This window comes from Narcine bancroftii, chromosome 5, assembly GCF_036971445.1.
Source record: "Narcine bancroftii isolate sNarBan1 chromosome 5, sNarBan1.hap1, whole genome shotgun sequence".
Lineage (NCBI taxonomy): Eukaryota > Metazoa > Chordata > Chondrichthyes > Torpediniformes > Narcinidae > Narcine > Narcine bancroftii.
In genome coordinates, this window is record NC_091473.1 from 181,302,193 (window position 1) to 181,317,656 (window position 15,464).

Consider the following 15,464-nt stretch of genomic DNA (forward strand, 5'->3'; position numbering starts at 1 on the left):
ACCGGGTTACGGGCTGTTGGAGACTGGTTCTAGGGGCTCACACCGGGCTACAGATTGTTGGAGATGGGATGATGGACTCACACCGGGCTATGGACGGGGACTGTGCTCGAGGGTCTCACACCGGGAGATGGGCTGTTGGAGACTGGGTTGGAGGGGCTCATAAAGGGCTACGGTCTGTTGGAGACTGGGCTCGAGGGTATCACACCGGGCTACGGGCTGTTGGAGACTGGGATTGAGGGTCTCACACTGGGCTATGGGCTGTTGAAGACTGGGTTTGAGGGGCTCACACCAGGCTGAGGATTGTAGGAGACTGGGTTAGAGGGGCTCACACCGGGCTCCGGGCTGCTAGAGGATGGTCTCACACATCGGGCTACGGGCTGTTGGAGACTGGGTCGAGGGGCTCACACCGGGCTACGGGCTGTTGGAGACTGGGATTGAAGGGCACAAACCGGGCTACTGGATGCTGGAGACTGGGCTCGAGCACGATAATGGCTGTAGGAAATGGGTTGAGAGGCTCACAACGGGCTATGGGCTGTTGGAGATTGGGGTTGAGGGGCTCACACTGGGCTACGGACTGTTGGAGATTGGGTTTGAGGGCTTTACACTGGGCTATGGCTGCTGGAGACTGCGTTCGAGGGTATGACACCGGGCTACGGGCTGATGGAGACTCGGGTCAAGGTTGTTAGAGATTGGGATTGAGGGTCTCACACTGGGCTATGGGCTGTTGAAGACTGGGTTTGAGGGGCTCACACTGGTCTGCGGATTGTTGAAGACTGGGTTCGAGGGGCTCACACCGGGCTACGGGTTGTAGGAGACTGGGTTAGAGGGGCTCACACTGGGCTCCGGGCTGCTGGAGACTGGTCTAACACAGCAGGTTACGGGCTGTTGGAGACTGGGCTTGAGGGTCTCACACTGGTCTATGGGCTGTTGAAGACTGGGTTAGACGGGTCTCACACCAGGTTACGGGCTGTTGGAGACTGGTTCTAGGGGCTCACACCGGGCTACAGGCTGTTGGAGGCTGGTCTCACACACCGGGCTACGGGCTGTTGGAGACTGGGTCGAGGGGCACACACCGGGCTACGGGCTGTTGGAGGCTGGGCTTGAGGGTCTCACACCAGGTTACGGGCTGTTGGAGACTGGTTCTAGGGGCTCACACCGGGCTACAGGCTGTTGGAGACTGGGGTCGAGCGGCTCACACCGGGCTACAGGCTGTTGGCAACTAGGCTTGAGGGTCTCACACCGGGCTACGGGATGTTGGAGACTGGGCTCGAGCGGGCTAATGGCTCTAGGAAATGGGTTGAGGGGCTCACACCTGGCTATGGACTGTTGGAGACTGGGGTTAAGGGGCTCACACCGGGCTACGGACTGTGTGAGATTGGGTTTGAGGGGTTTACACTGGGCTATGGGCTGCTGGAGTCTGGGCTCGAGGGTATCACGCCGGGCTACGGGATGATGGAGACTCGCTCAAGGGTCTTACACCGGGCTAAGGGCTGTTGAAGACTGGGTTCGAGGGTCTCACACTGGGCTACGGGTTGTAGGAGACTGGGTTAGAGGGGCTCACACTGGACTCCGGGCTGCTGGAGACTGGTCTAACACAGCGGGCTACGGGCTGTTGGAGACTGGGCTTGAGGGACTCACACTGCTCTATGGGCTGTTGAAGACTGGGTTAGACGGGCTCACACCGGGCTACGGGTTGTAGGAGCCTGGGTTAGAGTGGCTCACACCGGGCTCCGGGCTGCTGGAGTCTGGTCTCACACACCGGGCTACGGGCTGTTGGAGACTGGGTCGAGTGGCTCACACTGGGCTACGGGCTGTTTGATACTGGGGTTGAGGGGCTCACACTGGACTACGGACTGTTGGAGATTGGGTTTGAGGGACTTACACCGGGCTGTGGGCTGCTGGAGACTGGACTTGAGGGTATGACACCGCGCTATGGGCTGATGGAGACTCAGCTCAAGGGTCTCACACCGGGCTACGGGCTGTTGGAGACTGGTCTCACACACCGGGCTAAGGGCTGTTGGAGACTGGGTTCGAGGTGCTCACACCGGGCTACGGGCTGTTGGAGACTGGGCTCGAGTGTAAAACAATGGGCTAAGGGCTGTTGGAGACTGGATTTGAGGGTCCCACACCAGGCGACGGGCTGTTGCAGAGTGGGGATGAGGGGCTCACACCGGGCTACGGATTGTTGGAGACTGGGTTCTAGGGGCTCACACCGGGCTATGGGCTGTAGGAGACTGGGTTAGAGGGGCTCACACTTGTCTATGGACTGTTGAAGACTGGGTTAGACGGGCTCACACCGGGCTACGGGCTGTTGGAGGCTGGGCTTGAGGGTCTCACACTGGGTTACGGGCTGTTGGAGACTGGTTCTAGGGGCTCACACCGGGCTACAGGCTGTTGGAGACTGGGGTCGAGCGGCTCACACCGGGCTACAGGCTGTTGGAGACTGGGGTCGAGCGGCTCACACCGGGCTACGGACTGTTGGAGATTGGGTTTGAGGGCTTTACACTGGGCTATGGCTGCTGGAGACTGCGTTCGAGGGTATGACACCGGGCTACGGGCTGATGGAGACTCGGGTCAAGGCTGTTAGAGATTGGGATTGAGGGTCTCACACTGGGCTATGGGCTGTTGAAGACTGGGTTTGAGGGGCTCACACTGGTCTGCGGATTGTTGAAGACTGGGTTCGAGGGGCTCACACCGGGCTACAGGCTGTTGGAGACTGGGGTCGAGCGGCTCACACCGGGCTACAGGCTGTTGGCAACTAGGCTTGAGGGTCTCACACCGGGCTACAGGCTGTTGGAGACTGGGGTCGAGCGGCTCACACCGGGCTACAGGCTGTTGGCAACTAGGCTTGAGGGTCTCACACCGGGCTACGGGATGTTGGAGACTGGGCTCGAGCGGGCTAATGGCTCTAGGAAATGGGTTGAGGGGCTCACACCTGGCTATGGACTGTTGGAGACTGGGGTTAAGGGGCTCACACCGGGCTACGGACTGTGTGAGATTGGGTTTGAGGGGTTTACACTGGGCTATGGGCTGCTGGAGTCTGGGCTCGAGGGTATCACGCCGGGCTACGGGATGATGGAGACTCGCTCAAGGGTCTTACACCGGGCTAAGGGCTGTTGAAGACTGGGTTCGAGGGTCTCACACTGGGCTACGGGTTGTAGGAGACTGGGTTAGAGGGGCTCACACTGGACTCCGGGCTGCTGGAGACTGGTCTAACACAGCGGGCTACGGGCTGTTGGAGACTGGGCTTGAGGGACTCACACTGCTCTATGGGCTGTTGAAGACTGGGTTAGACGGGCTCACACCGGGCTACGGGTTGTAGGAGCCTGGGTTAGAGTGGCTCACACCGGGCTCCGGGCTGCTGGAGTCTGGTCTCACACACCGGGCTACGGGCTGTTGGAGACTGGGTCGAGTGGCTCACACTGGGCTACGGGCTGTTTGATACTGGGGTTGAGGGGCTCACACTGGACTACGGACTGTTGGAGATTGGGTTTGAGGGACTTACACCGGGCTGTGGGCTGCTGGAGACTGGACTTGAGGGTATGACACCGCGCTATGGGCTGATGGAGACTCAGCTCAAGGGTCTCACACCGGGCTACGGGCTGTTGGAGACTGGTCTCACACACCGGGCTAAGGGCTGTTGGAGACTGGGTTCGAGGTGCTCACACCGGGCTACGGGCTGTTGGAGACTGGGCTCGAGTGTAAAACAATGGGCTAAGGGCTGTTGGAGACTGGATTTGAGGGTCCCACACCAGGCGACGGGCTGTTGCAGAGTGGGGATGAGGGGCTCACACCGGGCTACGGATTGTTGGAGACTGGGTTCTAGGGGCTCACACCGGGCTATGGGCTGTAGGAGACTGGGTTAGAGGGGCTCACACTTGTCTATGGACTGTTGAAGACTGGGTTAGACGGGCTCACACCAGGCTACGGGCTGTAGGAGACTGGGTCGAGGGGCTCACACCGGGCTACGGGCTGTTGGAGGCTGGGCTTGAGGGTCTCACACTGGGTTACGGGCTGTTGGAGACTGGTTCTAGGGGCTCACACCGGGCTACAGGCTGTTGGAGACTGGGGTCGAGCGGCTCACACCGGGCTACAGGCTGTTGGAGACTGGGGTCGAGCGGCTCACACCGGGCTACAGGCTGTTGGCAACTAGACTTGAGGGTCTCACACCGGGCTACGGGATGTTGGAGACTGGGCTCGAGCGGGCTAATGGCTCTAGGAAATGGGTTGAGGGGCTCACACCGGGCTATGGACTGTTTGAGACTGGGGTTGAGGGGCTCACACCGGGCTACGGACTGTGTGAGATTGGGTTTGAGGGGTTTACACTGGGCTATGGGCTGCTGGAGTCTGGGCTCGAGGGTATCACGCCGGGCTAAGGGCTGTTGAAGACTGGGTTCGAGGGTCTCACACCGGGCTACGGGCTGTTGGAGACTGGGCTTGAGGGACTCACACTGCTCTATGGGCTGTTGAAGACTGGGTTAGACGGGCTCACACCGGGCTACGGGTTGTAGGAGACTGGGTTAGAGTGGCTCACACCGGGCTCCGGGCTGCTGGAGTCTGGTCTCACACACCGGGCTACGGGCTGTTGGAGACTGGGTCGAGTGGCTCAAACTGGGCTACGGGCTGTTTGATACTGGGGTTGAGGGGCTCACACTGGGCTACGGTCTGTTGGAGATTGGGTTTGAGGGACTTACACCGGACTGTGGGCTGCTGGAGACTGGGCTTGAGGGTATGACACCGCGCTATGGGCTGATGGAGACTCAGCTCAAGGGTCTCACACCGGGCTACGGGCTGTTGGAGACTGGTCTCACACACCGGGCTAAGGGCTGTTGGAGACTGAGCTTGAGGGGCTCACACCGGGCTACGGGCCGTTGGAGACTGGGGTCAAGGGACTCACACTGGGATCCGGGCTGCTGGAGACTGGTTTCACACACCGGGCTACGGGCTGTTGGAGACTGGGTCGAGTGGCTCACACCAGAGTACGGGCTGTTTGAGACTGGGTTTGAGGGGTTTACACTGGGCTATAGGCTGCTGGAGACTGGGCTCGAGGGTATCACACCGGGCTACGGGCTGATGGAGACTCGGCTCAAGGGTCTCACACCGGGCTATGGGTTGTTGGAGACTGGGTTTGAGGGGCTCACATAGGGCTACGGGCTGTGGGAGACTGGTCTCACACACCGGGCTAAGGACTGTTGAAGACTGGGTTCGAGGGTATCACACCAGGCTACGGGCTGTTGGAGTCTGGGCTTGAGGGTCTCACACCGGGCTACAGGCTGTTGGAGACTGGGGTCGAGGGGCTCACACCGGGCTACAGGCTGTTGGCAACTAGGCTTGAGGGTCTCACACCGGGCTACGGGATGTTGGAGACTGGGCTCGAGCGGGCTAATGGCTGTAGGAAACGGGTTGAGGGGCTCACACCGGGCTATGGACTGTTGGAGACTGAGGTTGAGGGGTGCACACCGGGCTACAGACTGTGTGAGATTGGGTTTGAGGGATTTACACTGGGCTGTGGGCTGCAGGAGTCTGGCCTCGAGGGTATCACACTGGGCTACGGGCTGATGGAGACTCAGCTCAAGGGTCTCACACCTGACTATGCGCTGTTGGAGACCGGGCTTGAGGGGCTCACTCCGGGCTACGGGCTGTTGGAGACTGGGCTTGAGGGGCTCACATAGGGCTACGGGCTGTCGGAGACTGGTCTCACACACCGGGCTAAGGGCTGTTGAAGACTGGGTTCGAGGTGCTCACACCGGGCTACGGGTTGTAGGAGACTGGGCTAGAGGGGTTCACATAGGGCTACGGGCTGTTGGAGACGGCTCGAGTGTAAAACAACGGGCTAAGGGCTGTTGGAGACTGGATTTGAGGGTCCCACACCGGGCTACGAGCTGTTGCAGAGTGGGGATGAGGGGCTCACACCGGGCTACGGATTGTTGGAGACTGGGTTCTAGGGGCTCACACCGGGCTATGGGCTGTTGGAGACTGGGTTAGAGGGGCTCACACTGGGCTCCGGGCTGCTGGAGACTGGGCTCGAATGTATCACACCGGACTATGAGCTGTTGGAGACTGGGCTCGAGGTTCTCACACCGGGCTACAGGCTGTTGGAGACTGGGTTCGAGGGGCTCACACAGGGCTACGGGCTGTTGGAGACTGGGCTTGAGGGTCTCACACTAGGCTACGGGCTGTTGAAGACTGAGTTTGAGAGGCTCACACCGGGCTATGGGATGTAGCAGACTGGGTTAGAGGGGCTCACACCGGGCTGTGGGCTGCTGGAGGCTGGTCTCACACACTGGGATAAGGGCTGTTGAAGATTGGGTTCGAGGGGCTCACACGGGGCTACGGGTTGTAGGAGACTGGGTTAGAGGGGCTCAATCGGGCTACAGGCTGTTGGAGACTGGGGTCGTGGGGCTCACACCGGGCTACAGGCTGCTGGCAACTAGGCTCGAGTGTCTCACACCAGGCTACGGGATGTTGGAGACTGGGTCGAGTGGGCTAATGTCTGTAGGAAAAGGGTTGAAGGGCTCACACCGGGCTTTGATCTGTTGGAGACTGGGGTTGAGGGGCGCACACCAGGCTACGGACTGTTTGAGATTGGGTTTCAGGGCTTACACCGGGTTAAGGGCTGTTGGAGACTGGTTCTAGGGTCTCACACTGGGCTATAGGCTGTTGGAGATGGGATGAGTGGCTCACACCGGGCTATGGACTGTTGGGGACTGTGCTCGAGGGTCTCACACCGGACTATGGGATGTTGGAGACTGGGTTCGACGGGCTCACACTGGGCTACGGGCTGTTGGAGACTGGGCTTGGAGGTCTCACACTGGGTTATGGGCTGTTGAAGACTGGCTTTGACAGGGTCACACCGGGCTACGGGTTGTAGGAAACTGGGTTAGAGTGGCTCACACAGGGCTGCACGCTGCTGGAAGCTCAAGGTTCTCACACTGGGCTACGGGCTGTTGGAGACATGACTTGAGGGACTCACACAGGGCTACAGGACTTTGGAGACTGAGCTCGAGGGTATCACACTGGGCTACGGGCTGTTGGAGACTGGGCTCGAGGGGATCAGACTGGGCTCCAGGCTGCTGGAGACTGGTCTCATACGCCGAGCTACGGGCTGTTGGAGACTGGGCTCGAGGGTCTCACACTTGCCTATGGACTGTTGGAGACTGGGTTTGAGGGGCTCACACTGGGCTACGGGATGTTGGAGACTGGGCTCGTGCGGGCTAATGGCTGTAGGAAACGGTTTGAGGGGCTCACACTGGGCTACGGGTTGTTGGAGATTGGGTTTGAGGGGCTTACACCGGGCTACAGGCTTTTGGAGACTGGGCTCGAGGGTATCACACCGGGCTACGGGCTGTTGGAGACTGGGTCGATTGGCTACACACAGGGCTACGGGCTGTTTGTGACTGGGGTTGAGGTGCTCACACTGGCTTATGGGCTATTGGAGACAGGGTTCGAGGGTCTCACACCGCCTACAGGCTGTTGGAGACTGGGATCGAAGGTCTCACACTGGGCTATGGTCTGTTGGAGACTGGGTTTGAGAGGCTCACACTGGGCAATGGACTATTGGAGATTGGGCTCGAGGTGCTCACACGAGGCTACGTGCTGTTGGAGACTGGCCACGAGGGTCTCACTCCGGGCTATGGGCTGTTGGAGACTGGGTTCGAGGATCTCACACTGGCCTATGGGCTGTTGGAGACTGGGTTCGAGGGTCTGACACCAGGCCACAGGCTGTTGGAGACTGGGTTCAAGTTTCTCACACCGGGCTATGGTCTGTTGGAGACTGGGTTTAAGGGGCTCACACTGGCCTATGGGCTGTTGGAGACTGGGTTCGAGGGTCTCACACCGTGCTACAGGCTGTTGGAGACTAGGTGCGAGGGGCTCACACCGAGCTACGGGCTTTTGGAGACTAGGTTCAAGAGGCTCACACCGCATTACGGAATGTTGGAGACAGCTCAAGGGGCTCACACTGGCCTATGGACCGTTGGAAACAGGGTTTGAGGGGCTCACACTAGGCTACGGGATGTTGGAGACTGGGTTCTAGGGGCTCACACCGGGCTATGGGCTGTAGGAGACTGGGTTAGAGGGGCTCACACTTGTCTATGGGCTGTTGAAGACTGGGTTAGACGGGCTCACACCAGGCTACGGGCTGTAGGAGACTGGGTCGAGGGGCTCACACCGGGCTACGGGCTGTTGGAGGCTGGGCTTGAGGGTCTCACACTGGGTTACGGGCTGTTGGAGACTGGTTCTAGGGGCTCACACCGGGCTACAGGCTGTTGGAGACTGGGGTCGAGCGGCTCACACCGGGCTACAGGCTGTTGGAGACTGGGGTCGAGCGGCTCACACCGGGCTACAGGCTGTTGGCAACTAGACTTGAGGGTCTCACACCGGGCTACGGGATGTTGGAGACTGGGCTCGAGCGGGCTAATGGCTCTAGGAAATGGGTTGAGGGGCTCACACCGGGCTATGGACTGTTGGAGACTGGGGTTGAGGGGCTCACACCGGGCTACGGACTGTGTGAGATTGGGTTTGAGGGGTTTACACTGGGCTATGGGCTGCTGGAGTCTGGGCTCGAGGGTATCACGCCGGGCTAAGGGCTGTTGAAGACTGGGTTCGAGGGTCTCACACCGGGCTACGGGCTGTTGGAGACTGGGCTTGAGGGACTCACACTGCTCTATGGGCTGTTGAAGACTGGGTTAGACGGGCTCACACCGGGCTACGGGTTGTAGGAGACTGGGTTAGAGTGGCTCACACCGGGCTCCAGGCTGCTGGAGTCTGGTCTCACACACCGGGCTACGGGCTGTTGGAGACTGGGTCGAGTGGCTCAAACTGGGCTACGGGCTGTTTGATACTGGGGTTGAGGGGCTCACACTGGGCTACGGTCTGTTGGAGATTGGGTTTGAGGGACTTACACCGGGCTGTGGGCTGCTGGAGACTGGGCTTGAGGGTATGACACCGCGCTATGGGCTGATGGAGACTCAGCTCAAGGGTCTCACACCGGGCTACGGGCTGTTGGAGACTGGTCTCACACACCGGGCTAAGGGCTGTTGGAGACTGAGCTTGAGGGGCTCACACCGGGCTACGGGCCGTTGGAGACTGGGGTCAAGGGACTCACACTGGGATCCGGGCTGCTGGAGACTGGTTTCACACACCGGGCTACGGGCTGTTGGAGACTGGGTCGAGTGGCTCACACCAGAGTACGGGCTGTTTGAGACTGGGTTTGAGGGGTTTACACTGGGCTATAGGCTGCTGGAGACTGGGCTCGAGGGTATCACACCGGGCTACGGGCTGATGGAGACTCGGCTCAAGGGTCTCACACCGGGCTATGGGTTGTTGGAGACTGGGTTTGAGGGGCTCACATAGGGCTACGGGCTGTGGGAGACTGGTCTCACACACCGGGCTAAGGACTGTTGAAGACTGGGTTCGAGGGTATCACACCAGGCTACGGGCTGTTGGAGTCTGGGCTTGAGGGTCTCACACCGGGCTACAGGCTGTTGGAGACTGGGGTCGAGGGGCTCACACCGGGCTACAGGCTGTTGGCAACTAGGCTTGAGGGTCTCACACCGGGCTACGGGATGTTGGAGACTGGGCTCGAGCGGGCTAATGGCTGTAGGAAACGGGTTGAGGGGCTCACACCGGGCTATGGACTGTTGGAGACTGAGGTTGAGGGGTGCACACCGGGCTACAGACTGTGTGAGATTGGGTTTGAGGGATTTACACTGGGCTGTGGGCTGCAGGAGTCTGGCCTCGAGGGTATCACACTGGGCTACGGGCTGATGGAGACTCAGCTCAAGGGTCTCACACCTGACTATGCGCTGTTGGAGACCGGGCTTGAGGGGCTCACTCCGGGCTACGGGCTGTTGGAGACTGGGCTTGAGGGGCTCACATAGGGCTACGGGCTGTCGGAGACTGGTCTCACACACCGGGCTAAGGGCTGTTGAAGACTGGGTTCGAGGTGCTCACACCGGGCTACGGGTTGTAGGAGACTGGGCTAGAGGGGTTCACATAGGGCTACGGGCTGTTGGAGACGGCTCGAGTGTAAAACAACGGGCTAAGGGCTGTTGGAGACTGGATTTGAGGGTCCCACACCGGGCTACGAGCTGTTGCAGAGTGGGGATGAGGGGCTCACACCGGGCTACGGATTGTTGGAGACTGGGTTCTAGGGGCTCACACCGGGCTATGGGCTGTTGGAGACTGGGTTAGAGGGGCTCACACTGGGCTCCGGGCTGCTGGAGACTGGGCTCGAATGTATCACACCGGACTATGAGCTGTTGGAGACTGGGCTCGAGGTTCTCACACCGGGCTACAGGCTGTTGGAGACTGGGTTCGAGGGGCTCACACAGGGCTACGGGCTGTTGGAGACTGGGCTTGAGGGTCTCACACTAGGCTACGGGCTGTTGAAGACTGAGTTTGAGAGGCTCACACCGGGCTATGGGATGTAGCAGACTGGGTTAGAGGGGCTCACACCGGGCTGTGGGCTGCTGGAGGCTGGTCTCACACACTGGGATAAGGGCTGTTGAAGATTGGGTTCGAGGGGCTCACACGGGGCTACGGGTTGTAGGAGACTGGGTTAGAGGGGCTCAATCGGGCTACAGGCTGTTGGAGACTGGGGTCGTGGGGCTCACACCGGGCTACAGGCTGCTGGCAACTAGGCTCGAGTGTCTCACACCAGGCTACGGGATGTTGGAGACTGGGTCGAGTGGGCTAATGTCTGTAGGAAAAGGGTTGAAGGGCTCACACCGGGCTTTGATCTGTTGGAGACTGGGGTTGAGGGGCGCACACCAGGCTACGGACTGTTTGAGATTGGGTTTCAGGGCTTACACCGGGTTAAGGGCTGTTGGAGACTGGTTCTAGGGTCTCACACTGGGCTATAGGCTGTTGGAGATGGGATGAGTGGCTCACACCGGGCTATGGACTGTTGGGGACTGTGCTCGAGGGTCTCACACCGGACTATGGGATGTTGGAGACTGGGTTCGACGGGCTCACACTGGGCTACGGGCTGTTGGAGACTGGGCTTGGGGGTCTCACACTGGGTTATGGGCTGTTGAAGACTGGCTTTGACAGGGTCACACCGGGCTACGGGTTGTAGGAAACTGGGTTAGAGTGGCTCACACAGGGCTGCACGCTGCTGGAAGCTCAAGGTTCTCACACTGGGCTACGGGCTGTTGGAGACATGACTTGAGGGACTCACACAGGGCTACAGGACTTTGGAGACTGAGCTCGAGGGTATCACACTGGGCTACGGGCTGTTGGAGACTGGGCTCGAGGGGATCAGACTGGGCTCCAGGCTGCTGGAGACTGGTCTCATACGCCGAGCTACGGGCTGTTGGAGACTGGGCTCGAGGGTCTCACACTTGCCTATGGACTGTTGGAGACTGGGTTTGAGGGGCTCACACTGGGCTACGGGATGTTGGAGACTGGGCTCGTGCGGGCTAATGGCTGTAGGAAACGGTTTGAGGGGCTCACACTGGGCTACGGGTTGTTGGAGATTGGGTTTGAGGGGCTTACACCGGGCTACAGGCTTTTGGAGACTGGGCTCGAGGGTATCACACCGGGCTACGGGCTGTTGGAGACTGGGTCGATTGGCTACACACAGGGCTACGGGCTGTTTGTGACTGGGGTTGAGGTGCTCACACTGGCTTATGGGCTATTGGAGACAGGGTTCGAGGGTCTCACACCGCCTACAGGCTGTTGGAGACTGGGATCGAAGGTCTCACACTGGGCTATGGTCTGTTGGAGACTGGGTTTGAGAGGCTCACACTGGGCAATGGACTATTGGAGATTGGGCTCGAGGGGCTCACACGAGGCTACGTGCTGTTGGAGACTGGCCACGAGGGTCTCACTCCGGGCTATGGGCTGTTGGAGACTGGGTTCGAGGATCTCACACTGGCCTATGGGCTGTTGGAGACTGGGTTCGAGGGTCTGACACCAGGCCACAGGCTGTTGGAGACTGGGTTCAAGTTTCTCACACCGGGCTATGGTCTGTTGGAGACTGGGTTTAAGGGGCTCACACTGGCCTATGGGCTGTTGGAGACTGGGTTCGAGGGTCTCACACCGTGCTACAGGCTGTTGGAGACTAGGTGCGAGGGGCTCACACCGAGCTACGGGCTTTTGGAGACTAGGTTCAAGAGGCTCACACCGCATTACGGAATGTTGGAGACAGCTCAAGGGGCTCACACTGGCCTATGGACCGTTGGAAACAGGGTTTGAGGGGCTCACACTAAGCTACGGGATGTTGGAGACTGGGTTCTAGGGGCTCACACCGGGCTATGGGCTGTAGGAGACTGGGTTAGAGGGGCTCACACTTGTCTATGGGCTGTTGAAGACTGGGTTAGACGGGCTCACACCAGGCTACGGGCTGTAGGAGACTGGGTCGAGGGGCTCACACCGGGCTACGGGCTGTTGGAGGCTGGGCTTGAGGGTCTCACACTGGGTTACGGGATGTTGGAGACTGGGCTCGAGCGGGCTAATGGCTCTAGGAAATGGGTTGAGGGGCTCACACCGGGCTATGGACTGTTGGAGACTGGGGTTGAGGGGCTCACACCGGGCTACGGACTGTGTGAGATTGGGTTTGAGGGGTTTACACTGGGCTATGGGCTGCTGGAGTCTGGGCTCGAGGGTATCATGCCGGGCTAAGGGCTGTTGAAGACTGGGTTCGAGGGTCTCACACCGGGCTACGGGCTGTTGGAGACTGGGCTTGAGGGACTCACACTGCTCTATGGGCTGTTGAAGACTGGGTTAGACGGGCTCACACCGGGCTACGGGTTGTAGGAGACTGGGTTAGAGTGGCTCACACCGGGCTCCGGGCTGCTGGAGTCTGGTCTCACACACCGGGCTACGGGCTGTTGGAGACTGGGTCGAGTGGCTCAAACTGGGCTACGGGCTGTTTGATACTGGGGTTGAGGGGCTCACACTGGGCTACGGTCTGTTGGAGATTGGGTTTGAGGGACTTACACCGGACTGTGGGCTGCTGGAGACTGGGCTTGAGGGTATGACACCGCGCTATGGGCTGATGGAGACTCAGCTCAAGGTTCTCACACCGGGCTACGGGCTGTTGGAGACTGGTCTCACAAACCGGGCTAAGGGCTGTTGGAGACTGAGCTTGAGGGGCTCACACCGGGCTACGGGCCGTTGGAGACTGGGGTCAAGGGACTCACACTGGGATCCGGGCTGCTGGAGACTGGTTTCACACACCGGGCTACGGGCTGTTGGAGACTGGGTCGAGTGGCTCACACCAGAGTACGGGCTGTTTGAGACTGGGTTTGAGGGGTTTACACTGGGCTATAGGCTGCTGGAGACTGGGCTCGAGGGTATCACACCGGGCTACGGGCTGATGGAGACTCGGCTCAAGGGTCTCACACCGGGCTATGGGTTGTTGGAGACTGGGTTTGAGGGGCTCACATAGGGCTACGGGCTGTGGGAGACTGGTCTCACACACCGGGCTAAGGACTGTTGAAGACTGGGTTCGAGGGTATCACACCAGGCTACGGGCTGTTGGAGTCTGGGCTTGAGGGTCTCACACCGGGCTACAGGCTGTTGGAGACTGGGGTCGAGGGGCTCACACCGGGCTACAGGCTGTTGGCAACTAGGCTTGAGGGTCTCACACCGGGCTACGGGATGTTGGAGACTGGGCTCGAGCGGGCTAATGGCTGTAGGAAACGGGTTGAGGGGCTCACACCGGGCTATGGACTGTTGGAGACTGAGGTTGAGGGGTGCACACCGGGCTACAGACTGTGTGAGATTGGGTTTGAGGGATTTACACTGGGCTGTGGGCTGCAGGAGTCTGGCCTCGAGGGTATCACACTGGGCTACGGGCTGATGGAGACTCAGCTCAAGGGTCTCACACCTGACTATGCGCTGTTGGAGACTGGGCTTGAGGGGCTCACATAGGGCTACGGGCTGTCGGAGACTGGTCTCACACACCGGGCTAAGGGCTGTTGAAGACTGGGTTCGAGGTGCTCACACCGGGCTACGGGTTGTAGGAGACTGGGCTAGAGGGGTTCACATAGGGCTACGGGCTGTTGGAGACGGCTCGAGTGTAAAACAACGGGCTAAGGGCTGTTGGAGACTGGATTTGAGGGTCCCACACCGGGCTACGAGCTGTTGCAGAGTGGGGATGAGGGGCTCACACCGGGCTACGGATTGTTGGAGACTGGGTTCTAGGGGCTCACACCGGGCTATGGGCTGTTGGAGACTGGGTTAGAGGGTCTCACACCGTGCTACAGGCTGTTGGAGACTAGGTGCGAGGGGCTCACACCGAGCTACGGGCTTTTGGAGACTAGGTTCAAGAGGCTCACACCGCATTACGGAATGTTGGAGACAGCTCAAGGGGCTCACACTGGCCTATGGACCGTTGGAAACAGGGTTTGAGGGGCTCACACTAAGCTACGGGATGTTGGAGACTGGGTTCTAGGGGCTCACACCGGGCTATGGGCTGTAGGAGACTGGGTTAGAGGGGCTCACACTTGTCTATGGGCTGTTGAAGACTGGGTTAGACGGGCTCACACCAGGCTACGGGCTGTAGGAGACTGGGTCGAGGGGCTCACACCGGGCTACGGGCTGTTGGAGGCTGGGCTTGAGGGTCTCACACTGGGTTACGGGATGTTGGAGACTGGGCTCGAGCGGGCTAATGGCTCTAGGAAATGGGTTGAGGGGCTCACACCGGGCTATGGACTGTTGGAGACTGGGGTTGAGGGGCTCACACCGGGCTACGGACTGTGTGAGATTGGGTTTGAGGGGTTTACACTGGGCTATGGGCTGCTGGAGTCTGGGCTCGAGGGTATCATGCCGGGCTAAGGGCTGTTGAAGACTGGGTTCGAGGGTCTCACACCGGGCTACGGGCTGTTGGAGACTGGGCTTGAGGGACTCACACTGCTCTATGGGCTGTTGAAGACTGGGTTAGACGGGCTCACACCGGGCTACGGGTTGTAGGAGACTGGGTTAGAGTGGCTCACACCGGGCTCCGGGCTGCTGGAGTCTGGTCTCACACACCGGGCTACGGGCTGTTGGAGACTGGGTCGAGTGGCTCAAACTGGGCTACGGGCTGTTTGATACTGGGGTTGAGGGGCTCACACTGGGCTACGGTCTGTTGGAGATTGGGTTTGAGGGACTTACACCGGACTGTGGGCTGCTGGAGACTGGGCTTGAGGGTATGACACCGCGCTATGGGCTGATGGAGACTCAGCTCAAGGTTCTCACACCGGGCTACGGGCTGTTGGAGACTGGTCTCACAAACCGGGCTAAGGGCTGTTGGAGACTGAGCTTGAGGGGCTCACACCGGGCTACGGGCCGTTGGAGACTGGGGTCAAGGGACTCACACTGGGATCCGGGCTGCTGGAGACTGGTTTCACACACCGGGCTACGGGCTGTTGGAGACTGGGTCGAGTGGCTCACACCAGAGTACGGGCTGTTTGAGACTGGGTTTGAGGGGTTTACACTGGGCTATAGGCTGCTGGAGACTGGGCTCGAGGGTA